Raw genomic sequence first — 15,435 nt, 5'->3', positions numbered from 1 at the left:
TCCTGCAGGCTCATCCTGACATGACCCTCCAGCATGACAATGCCACCAGCCATACTGCTTGTTCTGTGCGTGATTTCCTGCAAGACAGGAATGTCAGTGTTCTGCCATAGCCTGCGAAGAGCCCGGATCTCAATTCCATTGAGCACGTCTGGGAACTGTTGGATCGGAATGTGAGGGCTAGGGCCATTCCCCCCAGAAATGTCCAGGAACTTGCAGGTGCCTTGGTGGAAGAGTGGGGTAACATCTCACAGCAAGAAATGGCAAATCTGTTCAGGGACACATTATTCAATTTCTGTTAGTCACATGTCTGTGGAACTTGTTCAGTTTATGTCTGTTGTTGAATCTTGTTATGTTCATACAAATATTTACACATGTTAAGTTTGCTGAAAATAAACATAGTTGACAGTGAGAGGACACTTCTTTTTTTGATGAGTTTATATTATAGTCCACTTGGGGGCGGTAATGCAACATATTGAATGCCAATCGCCGATAAACCCCAAAGAAGGAGAAAAATACTCTCCCATGCAGAACAGCCTGAAGCTATGCCCTCCGACGATCCATCAAGCAGGCAAAGCATCACTACAGGACTAAGATCGAATCGTACTACACCAGCTCCGACGCTCATCGTATTTGGCAGGGCTTGCAAACTATTACAGACTACAAAGGGAAGCACAGCCGAGAGCTGCCTACCAGATGAGCTAAATAACTTCTATGCTCGCTTCAAGGCAAGTAACACTGAAACATGCATGAGCGCATCAGCTGTTCCAGACGACTATGTGATCACGCTCTTCGCAGCCGATGTGAGTAAGACCTTTAAACAGGTCAACATTCACAAGGCCGCAGGGCCAGACGGATTACCAGGATGTGTACTCCAAGCATGCGCTGACCAACTGGAAAGTGTCTTCACTGACATTTTCAACCTCTGTCTGAGTCTGTAATACCAACATGTTTCAAGCAGATCACCATAGTCCCTGTGCCCAAAAACACCAAGGTAACCTGCCTAAATGACTACCGACCCGTAGCACTCATGTCTGTAGCCATGAAATAATTTGAAATGCTGGTCATGGCACACATCAACAACATTATCCCAGAAACCCTAGACCCACTCCAATTTGCATAACACCCCAACAGATCCACAGATGATGCAATCTCTATTGCACTCCACACTGCCCTTTCCCACCTGGACAAAAGGAACACCTATGTGAGATTGCTATTCATTGACTACAGCTCAGCGTTCAACACCATTGTGCCCTCAAAGCGCATCACTAAGCTTAAGGACCCTGGGACTAAACACCTCCCTCTGCAACTGGACCCTGGACTTCCTGGCGGGCCGCCCGCAGGTGGTAAGGGTCGGTAACAACACATCTGCCACGCTAATCATCAACACGGGGGCCCCTCAAGGGTGCGTGCTCAGTCCCCTCCTGTACTCCCTGTTCACTCATGACTGCAAGGTCAGGCACGACTCCAACACCATCATTAAGTTTGCTGATGACACATCAGTGGTAGGCCTGATTATCGACAACGATGAGACAGCCTATAGAGAGGAGGTCAGAGACCTGAGTGTGGTGCATGGACAATAACCTCTCCCTCAACGTGATCAAGACAAAGGAGATGATCGTGGACTACAGGAAAAGGAGGACTGAGCATTCATTCTCGTCAACGGGGCTGTAGTGGGGCAGGTTGAGAGCTTCAAGTTCCTTGGTGTCCACATCACCAACAAACTAACATGGTCCAAGCGCATCAAGAGAGTTGTGAAGAGGTTACTACAAAACCTATTCCCCCTCAGGAGACTGAAAAGAGTTGGCATGATTCTTCAGATCCTCAAAAGGTTTTACAGTTGCACCATCGAGAGCATCCTGACGAGTTGCATCACTGCCTGGTATGGCAACTGCTTGGCCTCTGACGACAGAGGGTAGTGCGTATGGCCCAGTACATCACAAGCTTCCTGCCATCCAGGACCTCTATAACAGGTGGTGTCAGAGGAAGGCTCTAAAAATTGTCAGTCTCCATCCACCCTAGTCATAGACTGTTCTCTCTGCTACTGCACGACAAGCGGTACCGGAGTCCCAAGTCTAGGTCCATGAGGCTTCTAAACAGCTTCTACCCCCAAGCCATAAGACTCCTGAACAGCTAATCAAATGGCTACCCAGACTATTTGCATTGCCCCACCCGCCCCCCTCTACTATGCTGCTACTCTCTGTTTGTCACACCCTGACCTTAGTATTTTTTGTTATTTTGGTTAGGTCAGGGTGTGACAATGGGTGATGTATGTGTTTTTGGTCCTGTCTAGGGGTTTTGTATGTCTATGGGTGTTTACTAGTCTAGGTGTTATGTATGTCTATGGTTGCCTAGATTGGTTCTCAATTAGAGGCAGCTGTTTATCGTTGTCTCTGATTGGGAACCATATTGGGCTCTAGAGAGATATGGTATGGGCTCTAGAGAATTGGGCTCTAGAGAGATATGGTATGGCAACTTTAATGCATGTAATAGTTCATGGGGAAGCACACATACAGATGCTAATGGTACTATTGTGGAAGATATGATGGAAACGAGCATTAGTATGTCTTAATGTTGGATGTGGTACAAGAGTTGTTAGATGGGTTACATCCTGCCTGGACCTCAATGGCTTCTAACTATATTGCATCTATGTGTGAATGTAATGTAATGAATGATTCTACTGTTGGAAGTGATCATTTCCCGATTTTGTGTATCATGATCTTTGATGTTACTATTCTAGATAGGGTACCATTCAGATGATGGTGCTTTCATGAAGCAGACTGGGAAAAGATTTGTGATCATTGCTAAGGCTGTTGGACAGTTGTCTTTAGAGAGGCCGGTTGATGTATGTGCTGTAACTCATAAAGAAAAAGCTGACTTGTTGGGGAAGACATTTTCTGGGGTACATAGTGGGGTTACTTTAGATGAAGTATATAAGCAACGCAGGTGTGAGATTTAAATGCTCATGTTAATGTATATAAGAAAAGGGATACTGCTGACTCATCTTTGGATGTTGATTTTACTATACATGAGATTCAGCATTAAATAGGCTGTGGACATACAGCCCCAGGTCATGATCAGTCGTGCTACGTAATGTTTAAGCATCTACCTGATGAGGTCATACATGTTCTCCTGGGATAATTTAATAAGATTTGGAGAGAGGGGGTTATATCTTCTGGTTGAAAACGTGCAGTAATATTACCTTTTGTAAAGCCTGGTAAGGAACCTTCATGTGCTGATAGACCAATAGCACTGACCTCTAAACTGATGGAAACGATGAGTCAATAGGGTTTTAAAATTGTCAGTGGCAAGTCTTGTTGTATGTTCTTCTCGAAGAAGAAAGTTGCTGATAATAAACAGTTGTTTCTGTATGGACAGCCTATGGTTCAATGAGCGATAGAAATGGAAGGTCATGTCATAAATGTTGAAACAAGGTATACGGTGTAAACTTATATAGAGCTCTGATCAGGACAACAGTTAATTTCGCCTGTATAGGTTATGGAACAGCGGCAAAGACTTGGTTTCAGAAGCTGGACAGAAACCATTATATAGCTTTATGGATGTGTATTGGTGCATTTAAATTAACATCTGTATGTGCCTTACTAGTGGAGGCAGGCGAGATGCTTTTGGATATATGGCGTAAAAAAAAAAAAATTGTCATTAGCTATTGGGTTAGGTTGAAAAGCTTTAAGGTTGAAGATCCCACTGCTACTGTTCTAGATGACCGTTGGAAGAAAAAAAAAAAAAGGTAGATAAGGGAGTGGTTTTGGTTGGACAGTTGCAAAAGCTTGCTGATGAGGGTGGTTTGAAGGAGTTAGAGGTTGGCCCTTCTGTGGTGATATAGGATGGTTACTGGGTTACACCCAGATCCTGTTGTTGATCTAACCTTGGTAGAGAAAATAAGGGATTGGCCAGAAGTCAGTGATATTGGGAAACTGGTTGACAATTAGATTGGTAGAAGTTCTGCTTTTTTACCGGTTTTCACAGATGGATCCAAGGACCCAGATAGTGGGCGCACAGGAGCAGGTGTTTACATTCCTGAATTTGTGCAGATATGTAGAAAACGAACAGATGAACTGTCAGTATACTCAGTTGAAATGTTGGCGATAATAGTTGCCCTCCAGTGGGTGGAGGATGTACAACCTGTTAGAATTATAGTATGCTCAGATTCTCTGTCTGTATTGAATAGTTTTTCAACTGGTAAATCTAATAGGAGTGACCTACTATTGGAGGTATTCATGTTATTATGGAGAGAGAATGGGTGTAGTAGTGAGATTCTGCTGGGCCCCAGCACATCCGGGTGTGGAAGGAAATTAAATTGTAGACCAGTTAGCCTAAAGAGCTTTGAAACGAGATATCATTTATATTAATGTCCTCTGGGTAGAGGTGAGGCCAAATGTAAGATCAGAGACATTTTGATAGTGTGGCATAAGCGATGGGACTCAAGGGCCGTCATTTATATGTCCTCCTAAGAAAGGTTGGTGAACCAAGATTCATAGGCCAGATTAGGAAGGAAGAGGTGGTGTTTGCTCGATTGAGTTTAAGACATTGTACATTGAACTTGTCATTACATCTGGTTGGCAAGCATGTGAATGGTTCGTGTCTGGAGTGTATGCTCGATGAAACGGTGGAGCATGTGTTGTTATATTGTTGTAAGTATGTTGAAGAGAGGGAAAGATTGAAGAGTAGGGTCATTGCGGTTGGGGGCGGTGGGAAGGGATTAGGGGAATGGGGGAGGGTCTATTAGAAGTTAGTAGGGCTATTTTTGGTTCTTAGAAGTACTGAGTTAGGTAGAATGATTTGGAAATGTTGTAAACCATGATTGACCACACACTCCAGCACAGTACGTGGCGGCATACACCTTTAGGGTTGATTTGCGGACCGCCATTATATCGTAGAATAAGAAGCTTATGCATGCAATCTATGGCCTTCAGCCACAGGGCTTTTTCTCCCAGGCTCTATGTCCAAGTGGGAGTATTGCGAACCGTAGGTCAGGATTTTCACCTGGTTACATGTACATGGAAAAATACAACAGCTTTTCTGCATTGTTTTGGTAATTTCTGTATAACAAAAAAATCTGACAAAATTGGCTCTTTTAAACTGTGGTTCAATGGGAAAGAATGTTGGTTTTCCCCAATTTGTGGGCCTGGTCGAGGGGAATTCCTTATTACATAAACATTGACTTGGAGTGCTTGTCCGTTGCTATATCAACGTTGTGTCGAACTAATGCGTAAAATTTTGGAGATCATTACAGCCAAAATCATGTTATTTTCATCCCGCTATGTAAACAAAGCAGCTTTCTGCAACAATTTCACTGCTTATACAAACTTTGTTTAGCTAATAAGATGAAAATGTTACTTCAAACTACTTTTGGGTAGCTTGTTAATATTACAACAGGAAGTTAATGTCTTAAACATGGCTACGTTTGGGAAATAGCAAAGAAAATGTGTAATGCAAATACATTTGATTCATACACTGGCTTGTCTGGCATGTTGTCTTTTTTGCAGGTGAAAACTATGAGTATGCGTTAACATTAGCTAGCTAATGCTCAATCACCTCAGCAGCCAATCTGGTCTCAGAGCATTTCGTATTATTCTGTATGTAAATCCAAAACACTCCATTTACTATGTTATATTTCATATGGTATGTATTAATTTGTCAATCACCCATTTTGTATACAGTATGTTAGGAATTACTATTCCTATTATATGTTACGAATTAGCCAAATGTACAATATATTACTACATTTGCAAAATGTACAATATGTTAGGAATTCTAGTTAGGTGGCTAACGTTAGTTGGGTTAGGGTTAAGTTTAGGAGTTAGGTTGAAGGGATAGGATTAGGGGAATAGCTAACATGCTGAGTAGTTGCAAAGTAGCTAAGTAAGTAAGTTGTTTCTAAATTCTAAAGTTGTCCGTGATGAGATTCTTGTTTCTGCGATGTTTATTGTACACGAACACAGACTTGAGGAGTGACTAGTTCCAGTACAGAACAATCTGGGTTCTAGCTACGGTTGGCTGTCAATTTTTTTTATTTCACCTTTATTTAACCAGGTAGGCTAGTTGAGAACAAGTTCTCATTTGCAACTGCGACCTGGCCAAGATAAGGCATAGCAGTGTGAACAGACAACACAGAGTTACACATGGAGTAAACAATTAACAAGTCAATAACACAGTAGAAAAAAGGGGAGTCTATATATACACATTGTGTGCAAAAGGCATGAGAAGGTAGGCAAATAATTACAATTATGCAGATTAACACTGGAGTGATAAATGATCAGATGGTTATGTACAGGTAGAGATATTGGAGTGCAAAAGAGCAGAAAAATAAATAAATAAAAACAGTATGGGGATGAGGTAGGTGAAAATGGGTGGGCTATTTACCAATAGACTATGTACAGCTGCAGCGATCGGTTAGCTGCTCAGATAGCAGATGTTTGAAGTTGGTGAGGGAGATAAAAGTCTCCAACTTCAGCGATTTTTGCAATTCGTTCCAGTCACAGGCAGCAGAGAACTGGAACGAAAGGCGGCCAAATGAGGTGTTGGCTTTGGGGATGATCAGTGAGATACACCTGCTGGAGCGCGTGCTACGGATGGGTGTTGCCATCGTAACCAGTGAACTGAGACAAGGGAGAGAGGTGGGCCTGGAAACAGGAGACAAAGGGCTGTGAGACATGGGTTTAACTGGGGACACATGGAAGGTGGGGTGTACACGAAGGGTACGGGGCAACAGAAGAGGAACAGCAGAGGGGCTAATCATTTTAGAGATGGGAAACGGGCCAATGAACCGGCGGGATGTGCAGGGTTTGCGTGATTCCAGGTGGATAGCCATACCTTCTGACGAGACGGTACCGGGGAGCGATCTGCTTGACGTTGATACCTGGAGGTTTTGAGGAAGGACAATCGGGGTCTCCTCCAGGTACAAGGACAGCGGCAGACAAACATCTGGGCAGAAGGTACGCCGACCTCTTCCTCCTGCTCAGGGAAGAGCGGGGGCTGATACCCCAGGGAACATTCAAAGGCCGATAGGCCCATGACAGAGCAGGGAAGGGTTTGCGTGTGAATTCCACCCACAAGATGCTGGCTCCAGGTGGTAGGGTTGGCGGAGACCAGGCAGCGCAGTGTTGTCTCAAGGTCCTGGTTGGCTCGCTCTGACTGGCCATTGGACTGGGGGTGGAACCCAGAGGACAGGCTGGCCGATGACTCAATGAGGGTGCAGAACGCCTTCCAGAACTGGGATGAGAAGTGAGGACCCCGGTCAGGTACCATGTCCATGGGCTGCACCATGAGCTGGGCCGTCTCCTTGGCCGAGGGTAGTTTGGGGAGAGGAATGAAGTGGGCGGCCTTGGAAAACCGGTCGATCACAGTCAGGATGGCAGTGTTGCCTTCAGACAGGGGGAGACCCGTGATGAAATCCATTGGTATGTGGGACCAGGGACGGTGAGGGACAGGCAGAGGTTGCAGAAGGCCAGCCGGAGCTTGCAGAGGAGCCTTGTTCTGAGCACACACTTTGCAAGCGGCGATGAATGCGGAGACGTCAGGGACCATGGTGGGCGTCGTCCGGGTTAGGGAGGAGTTGGCCGGTAGGGATATCCTTGTCTCATCGTGCACCAGCGGCTCCTGTGGCGGGCCAGGCGCAGTGTGCGCTAACCAAGGTTGCCAGGTGCACAGTGTTTCCTCCGACACATTGGTGCGGACACACTTGCTTCCGGGTTGGATGCGTGCTGTGTTAAGAATCAGTGCGGCTTGGTTGGGTTGAGGACACATGACTTTCAACCTTCGTCTCTCCCGAGACCGTACGGGAGTTGTAGTGATGAGACAAGATAGTAGCTACTAAACAATTGGATACCATGAAATTGGGGAGAAAACAGGGTAAAAAAAAGTAAAATAAAAAAATGCAGATTGTATGCATGACACAATATAAATTTTAAGACAGCCTAAACCCGGGTGCTAATATGAAAATGTTCATTGTTGGAGCTACATTAGGCTAACCCCACAGATACTCACGGTTTCGTAGAAAATCCCTTGAAAGCAACAGTTCCAAGGCCGTTACCTTTTTATAATCTAATTGGCAGAAAGTGCCCTGCATGCATCCAAAAAACAATGTCCAACAAACCCAAACTAGCTCCCAAAGTGTCTGGAACCTTTGTTTAGCCAGCCAAGCAGCATGCGAACTGAGACAACTCTCTCTCTAAAATATTCAACTATTGATAAGGGAATTATATGCTTAAAGGTAATGATTAAAATGTTCTACCCTGAAACCATATAACTGTATGAAATTTATAAGAATCATAAATCTATAATCTGATGGTGTGTGTAGTTTTAGTCAGAACAAGGACCTTTTTAGAATGTAAGCAGGGTGCAAGTGGGAAACAAATGATAAGAGGAGCTATTGACATACAAGTTGTACTACTGTGTTCCTTACAGGACATTCTGTCTCCACCTGTGGAGGGGAGAAACTGTTAGGCTTGCAGAAGATTATGAAACGTGTTGCAGATTAAAGAAACAATGCATCTATGTAGTGGAAAAACACAGACTGTCTGAGTAAGGCGTAGGAGGGGATGGTCAGATCTTTAGGAGGCGCACATCTAGGTATGATTATCCATTGGAGGGAAGCCTAATATAGCGGAGTGAGATACGAGGTATTAACGAGTCAAAAAGCACAAGGAACAGAAAAATAGGCTGTTAACTAAGACTTTACAAACCCTGGGATATAGCTTACACGTGTGAGACCTAATGTCCGATCGAAAGACACCTCTATAGATTAAGTTTCAAGATAGGAAAACGCACATACATAGGAGGGACATACACATCAATTGTGAGACAGATTGTGAGAAGAGTTTTAAAAGCACACACAGAATAAAATAATTATTTGCATGTGAGATAGATATATTGATCAGTCTAAAGTCACAAGGAACAACAAAAAACAAAAAATAAGTAGAACTTGTGGATGTATACGTGTGAGATCTAAATAAAATATCAGGATTCATACAAATAATTATTCAAAAATTCTAGGGGAGATTAATGGGAGGTATTTATCAACATAGGTTAAGGATAATAACGGTAGAAAGCACACACACAGTGAATAAAAGTACTTACTTATAGATAGTGAGAAGAAGCTGTCACGTTCGTTGAAATGAGCGGCCCAAGGCGCAGTGTGCATGGAGTGCCCAACGACTGGAGTGCCCACAGGGACTACACAAAAAATAAGATCCCACAAACTAAGGTGGGAAAAAAGGCTGCCTAAGTATGATCCCCAATCAGAGACAAAGATAGACAGCTGCCTCTGATTGGGAACCATACCCGGCCAACAAAGAAATAGAAAAACTAGAATGACCACCCAAATCACACCCCGACCGAACTAAATAGAGAAATAAAAAGGCTCTCTAAGGTCAGGGCGTGACAGAAGCAGAATAACAAGGAAAGGTAATTGAATAACATGGGTGGTAAATCCTCAAAGGAGGTCCCGGAATTAACCGGGGATGAGAGGTAAACCTAATGCCCAAAATGGAGAAAGAAGTATGAATTTGAGAGACGTCTAGATGTAGACAAATTTGAATTAATGATAAAGTAGATACATAAGACATGTGTCGATCGTCAAGGGAAACAGCAGGTCGAGGGTTAGATACCTGGCGGTCTGAAGCCCGGAAAAAAAGGTAAGAAGGTAAGTGTAGAGAAAGGGTGAGAGAAAGTTTCAAGAAGGATATCAAGCAGGGGGAAAATGATGTGCTTGTGAGACCTAATAACTCATCAAAAGTCACAATAGTAATTATTCCTAAATTCTGAGTAGGAGATCGAGAGAGTGACAAAAGTCAAGAGAGGAAAGGAAAAGAGAAGATAAGGGGACATACAGAAAGATAGAGAGAGAAAGAGAGAGAGTAATGAGGATTATCGCCAGAGAAATGCTTGGACCTGTCACGTTCTGACCTTTTATTTCCTTGGTTTTGTATTTATTTAGTATGGTCAGGGCGTGAGTTGGGTGGGCAGTCTATGTTTGATTTTCTATGATTTGGGATTTCTATGTTTCGGCCTAGTATGGTTCATTAGTATTAGTAGGAGGCAGGTGTCATTAGTTGTCTCTGATTGAGAATCATACTTAGGTAGCCTGGGTTGCACTGTTTGTTTGTGGGTGATTGTCTATGTTGATTGCTTGTTTCAGCGCAGTTTGCATTTAGCGTCACGGTTGTTATTTCGTTTATTGTTTTTGCACAGGGTTTCAGTGTTCAGTGTTTTCTGTATTAAAATTAATGATGAACACATACCACGCCGCATTTTGGTCCTCTGATCCATCTCGCCTCTCCTCTTCAGATGAAGAGGAGGACGACCGTGACAGAACCTTTAAATTAGGGCTATTTTCTGGGAATTGTCTCGGTAATATGTGCCTGATTTTATTTGAGAGGAGTCTCCATCATTTTAATAATGTTGGTAGTCCAGTGATATAATTCCTGCCTACCACACGGGAGACTCGGTTTCATTTCCCAGCCTATGCACCAATTGACTAAAATCTGGGTTTCTGATTGTAATTCAACTATTGGTATGTTTTGCCTGGAAAGATATGGTTGTTAGTGTTTAAGATATAAACTGAACGTTTTAATAACTTGTTTAGGTGAAATTAAAAGACTAATTCATTCAAAATAATAGCGAGGCGATTTCGATGTAATACGTTGTCTGTTGCCTAAATGGTCTGCTGGAATAACGTATTGAGAATAGGAGTCGTATTTAAATAACTGAATCACAGAAGAGACAGTTACCTAAATCTAATGCAGATAGGTAATGGCAATAGAGTTCTGCCCACCAAAATGTTTTTATACAAATGACTGATGCATGTTATAAATTTGGCGATTTACATGTTACTTTTAAGTCTTGGACATTTCATAAGTGTGAAGCCGGAAGAGAAAGTTGAAAAATGTGCTTTTAACTTTACGATAGAGGTAAGGCAGAACGTTGTCTGAGCAGGGGTTATATTTTCGCCTAATGAGAAGAATAGGTGAGTTAGTTGTGCTCGCTGGGCTTTGGCTGTAAGGAATTATTGTTTTGGGTTTTAATAATTGTAAAGCAAGCTTGGGCCAAATTAGTCAAGTAATATGTTAATTAGGGGAATTTCATAGATTTGAGGTACAGTATTGTATCCAAGGGTAGCGCATGTTCAATTAAGTACATATAACCATTGGGGAAGTTTGAAACTAATGATTGGAGGGAGTACAATGGAATTATCATTATTATTAGGTTTTGTTTGTAGTCAACGTTTGGGCTACTGAATCGGTGTAGTATAATAAATGCTGAGCAAGTGGTTGTGTTTTTTTTCTGGGAAAAGTAGTGTTTCATTGTCTCTCTTTGGAATGTTTTCTGGGGCTGTAATCTTGGAGTAAGCGAGTGAGAGGCATATTTCTACCAAATTGAAAAGGCCTGGAAATGTTTTGTTTGTTTTTAACCTCGGGGTTGCCTTTGGGTTAGAAGAGATTTCCATTTTTCCTAGAGCCACAATATCTTAACCTTTACAGAATTGCAGTTCTTTATATAGTAGATCTAAAAATGCTTAGTCTTGGCTGGTTCCACCCATCCCATTCAGATTGGGGCATAATAAGCCACCCTGGGTTCATCCTGTCGTTATCTACACAGGGGGGTGTTGTTTTAAACCGCTTAGTCTCCCAGATGCAAGGATGATTTTGAGACTAAGGATTGTGTTCTACTCCTCCAGGCTATCCCTATCCCGGTTACACCCACCACATCTTGTCTATGGAATGCAGTCTTTAACTCATTTGTCAACTCAAGCCATCTCTAGTGACCATACACCCAGATTAGCTGCATGAAGCTAGAGTGAAAACCATCCCTTTACAGAAACACAGCATTTAATAGAACAGAAATGTCTTACTATTTGTTAAGTATATAATTGTTAACTATTAATATCAAGCAAATCAGGTAAATATGTAATTTTTTGGGCACAAACTGCATGAAGTCACATTAGCAATAGGCTTGTACTATAATTTAGAGTGGGGGCAGAGGGGACAACTTTTGCAGATAATATTTACAAACGCAGGCACCAAACACGCTTGAAAATAATGATTTTATAGCATTTGTGGTAATAAATCACATATTCCAAGGTCAATTAGCTACAGGACAATATTTCTACCTAATTAATTATACAAAAACAAATACACACCCTCCAACACCCCTGTAGGAACAACACTTCACAATTTTACACACATGTACATACGAGCATGCAACCCTTTCTCCGACTAAATATTCACAACGTTTGTGAGTTATATAACACAGTACCAGGATGTTAGTCTATCCATCAAGATTAGAAATGAAACAAAATTAAACTGTAGGTGCAAACCTGTCTATGACTTCACTCTTTCCCAGCGTGTTAGTATGCATTGTCATGATGCATTCTATCTTCGGTCATTGGGCTCCTAAACCAGGTTTGTAGGCGTCTTAATACACTGAAAGACCTCTCACAGCTGCTAACTGGAATGGTCAGCGCGGCTTGTATGATTGCTTTCAGTGATAGGAACATATCAGGGCTTAACAATTTATATACACAGCACATGTCAGAAGTGGCATCTTTACTTTCTTTGAGAGGTAATGTTTAGCAAGGACTACTTCTGGCTTGAGAGGAATATGCCATGTTTGTCTTGTGTGGGCCTCCCCTAGATCTTCTCCTGTGTTCGCGCTCTGTCCTGTCTGCTCCCCTCTCTTCCTTGCTGTCTGATGTTCTGCTTTCCTGGATTTCCTATATTATTACAGAGACGACAAAGTATCAGTGCCGTAGCAGTATGGAGTATTCTGAACAGACAAACACACACAAATGCAATATATGCACGCACACACACTTAGATTGTTGACATGAAAGCTATATTTAGTCTCCAATGTTCATTGAAAACAAATACATTTGCACAATGACCACTTGTGATTTCAAATACATTGTTACAGTTGTTGGTTAGCTAGCTAGTGAATTTTAGCCATTTTGCATTGACATGAAATCAGTCAAAACTCAAAACACCTCAAAACAAGACATGGTATCAATAACATGATGAAACATGCTGAAATAAGCCACTTATGAATCCCACACATGGCAGTGTCATTCTTGCTAGCAATCTGACCATCCAGAATCACAACAGGCTGACTTATGACCCATAGAAGCGCGCACATCGTTTATGTGACGTTGTCAGCCAACCCATCTCTATGCACCTAGATGCTAAATAATTGTATATTGTAAACACACACATACACACACAATCTACTAATTTATTCCTGCACATTTAACAACCGTCTCTGTGTTAGCTGAGCTGCATCTTCAATTCAACATTGGACTAAGATAAGATACAGTGGCATAATATAGAATACAGTATATACATATGAGATGGGTGATTACACACAATTAAAGTGACTAAGATACCGTAGAATAGTATAGAGTACAGTTTATACATATGAGATGAGTAAATGCAAGATACGGAGACATTATTAAAGTGGCTAGTGTTTCATTTCCTTAATTAAAGTGGCCAGTGATTCCTAATCTATGTCTGTAGGCAGCAGCCTCTGATGTGCTGGAGATGGCTGTTTAACAGTCAGTGGTGTAGTATAGAATACAATACAGTATATACAGCTCTGGAAAAAATTACGAGACCACTGCAAAATGATCAGTTTCTCTGGTTTTACTATTTATAGGTATATGTTTGGGTAAAATGAAATGTTTTGTTTTATTCTATAAACTACTGACAACATTTCTCCCAAATTCAAAATAAAAATATTGTCATTTAGAGCATTTTTTTGCAGAAAATTACAAATGACAACTGGTCAAAATAACAAAAAAAAGATGCAGTGTTGTCAGACCTCAAATAATGCAAAGAAAATAAGTTAATATTCATTTTTAAACAACGCAATACTAATGTTTTAACTTATTGTCACACCCTGACCATAGAGAGCCTTTTTATTCTCTATTTTGGTTAGGTCGGGGTGTGTCTAGGTTGTTTACTTCTATGTTGGCCTGGTATGGATCCCAATCAGAGGCAGCTGTTTATCGTTGTCTCTGATTGGGGATCATATTTAGGCAGCCATTTCCCCACTGAGTTTTGAGGGATCTTGTTTATGTGTAGTTGCCTGTAAGCACACCATAGTGTCACGTGGCGGTTGCGCGTTATTGTTTTTGTGCGTTTGATTCATTAAACATGTGGAACCCATATCACGCTGCACTTTGGTCTGAATGTTATTACGATGATTGTGACACTTATGAAGAGTTCCGAAATCAATATTTGGTGGAATAACCCAGATCTTCAATCACAGCTTTCATGTGTTTTGGCATGCTCTCCACCAGTCTTTCACATTGATGTTGGGTGACTTCATGCCACTCCTGGGGTAAAAATTCAAGCAGCTCAGCTTTATTTGATGGCTTGTAATAGTCACAGTGGGTACAACATATCCTATGCACTTCCTGATAAACTCATTCACCATATCGGTATATGTGTTGATATTATTTTCTCAAGCTTCTCTGAACATATCCCAGTCCGCGTGATCAAAACAATCTAGAAGCGTGGATTCCGATTGGTAAGACCAATGTTGAATAGTCCTCACCACGGGTGCTTCCTGTTTGAGCATCTGCCTATAGGAGGGGAGGAGAAAGATAGAATTGTGGTCGAATGGAGGGCGGGGGAGGGCCTTATATGCATTCTGGAAGGTAGTATAACAATTTTTGAGAGTTTTAGCAGCGCGAGTACAACAATCAATATGTTGATAGAATTTCGGGAGCCTTTTCCTCAAATTTGCTTTGTCAAAATGGCATCTTTCTAGAGGCCCGACTTCCTGACCTGAAGATCAATGAAGTTATGTTTTGACATGGCTTTTTCCAAGTTCCCAGCGGTCTTGAAAGCACCATAAATAGCGAAGGGCCAGCTGAAGTCTCCGCTCTGACAAGAGCCCATGCTGGGGATTAGCCTCCTCCTCCTTACCCCCAAGCAGCTTTGGTTAGAGTTGGAAGCAGGGACGTCACTAGACATTCCGAATATCCGGGGCTCAGCCCTGAAGACCTGGGGGGGGGGGGGGATTTCCATGAAGAATTTTTTGGGGAAAAAGTATTTATGCTGACCTAAGGTGCAGTGGGCACTAGGCAGCTGTAGCCTATGACACTTAGTGTTGCCAGCGGTATAGTAACATGGCCATTTTTTTCCCTTACAAGGATTATATTTCAAGTAGAAAAGCAGCCTACATAAGAAATAGCTAATATTGGTAGCGATCTAGATGTCACGGTATTATAGTCTACTACTCAACGGGGAGAGCATGAACGGCAACAACACTGGGACACAGTGAGAGTCCTCCCAGCTGTCACACAACCCTGTGTGATTCGAGTTCATTCTGCCCTCAGCTGCGACATAAGTCAGTGTTTTGCAGGCCAGGAGTGTCCTTATAGCCTCTCCCCGCTAACCATTTGTTTAATTTAAATAA

General features: G+C 42.2%; 1 protein-coding gene across 2 annotated transcripts in view; it reads right to left on the bottom strand.

The window, feature by feature from the left end:
• Positions 1-12,047: 12,047 nt before the first annotated feature.
• LOC110496011 (small conductance calcium-activated potassium channel protein 1) overlaps positions 12,048-15,435 on the bottom strand; it is a 38,320-nt gene continuing 34,932 nt past the window's right edge. For both annotated transcript variants that reach the window (XM_021571623.2, XM_021571624.2), the window contains one exon: positions 12,048-12,730. The gene's annotated coding sequence lies outside the window, so the exon portion shown is untranslated. The remainder of the gene's footprint in view (positions 12,731-15,435) is intronic.

The sequence above is a fragment of the Oncorhynchus mykiss genome, chromosome 18 (genome assembly GCF_013265735.2).
Source record: "Oncorhynchus mykiss isolate Arlee chromosome 18, USDA_OmykA_1.1, whole genome shotgun sequence".
Taxonomy (NCBI): Eukaryota; Metazoa; Chordata; class Actinopteri; order Salmoniformes; family Salmonidae; genus Oncorhynchus; species Oncorhynchus mykiss.
Note: the sequence above shows the minus strand (reverse complement) of the source record. Positions and strands in the feature narration are given on the sequence as shown.